We start from the raw sequence: 1124 nt of genomic DNA on the forward strand, positions 1-1124 counted from the left end.
TTCTTATTACAAATTATAAAACTACATTTTCAAAAAGTTTTAAAGAAGAATAAAGTCTCCTATATATGATTCTATTGGAAAACAGTTTTTATGAATTTTTTGAGTAACTGGGATGAGAAAGCTGAGCAACCATCAGAACAAGCCCATGGTTTCTATGGTAACCTGTAAGCACAGTCATCATATGACTCTGAAAACTCTTTACTGACTGTTCAGAGCCGCTTCTAACAATTTTATACAAATGAGCAACCCTGAAGGTGTTCCATGACTAAAAGTTGTATTTCATGACTAAAAGAACCATTTTTAAATGTCCGTGTATAAGTGTAATTTCATTTGTGTCCAAACTAGACATAGGCCTCCACCTTCTCATTTGGCTTCTTCTCAGTAGAAGATCATGTTGGTTTCTTGGGTGGAATGGAAAGGAATGGTGTCAAGTATCAGAAAGAAAATATTTCCTCTGTAGGTTGTCTCCAAAACCAATAGAGAAGACAAGAGACAGGACCTTTAGCAAAGTCAATAGACAAAATTGCCTCAAGCCACCACAGAGAGACTTGTCAAAGGGGTCTCTCAAAGGAACCAAGGGCAAAATGATCACACCCACTCGAACTAAAGAACACTCCTGACTATAAGCAAGAAAACGTATCTCTGAGTTTCCTGGCAAACAGGACAAGAAGGAAAATAAAATAAGTGTCACACTTCTTTTTTGCCTCATGAATGAATGTTTCCAAACTATTGTAAGACTCAAGATTTCTTCCCATATTTGAACTCTGAAAGGACAGTTTGTACATGGATCTTTATGTATTGGGTAACAAACGATGGAATACACACCATTCTCAGGAATCGTTTTAGCAAGTAAACAAGGAAAGATCTACTTATAATTTTCTTACATGACCCCAGATATGAAGACAATAAAGCAAGATGTGGTTCTATAAAGTCAATGCTACAAAAGGAATTCATGTGAGTCCTGTCTACATTAATGAATCCACAGTGCGACTTTGTTTTCACTCGGTGCTCTGTTTTCCACTGTCCTGCCTTTGTACGGTTTCTGATTCTGTTTCTCTCTCGGGGATATAAGCATCATCTGTTACAAGCCATTGTTCCACGAACCATTTGACAGCCAGAGCAGA

This window comes from Saccopteryx bilineata, chromosome 10 (assembly GCF_036850765.1).
Source record: "Saccopteryx bilineata isolate mSacBil1 chromosome 10, mSacBil1_pri_phased_curated, whole genome shotgun sequence".
NCBI classification, from domain to species: Eukaryota; Metazoa; Chordata; class Mammalia; order Chiroptera; family Emballonuridae; genus Saccopteryx; species Saccopteryx bilineata.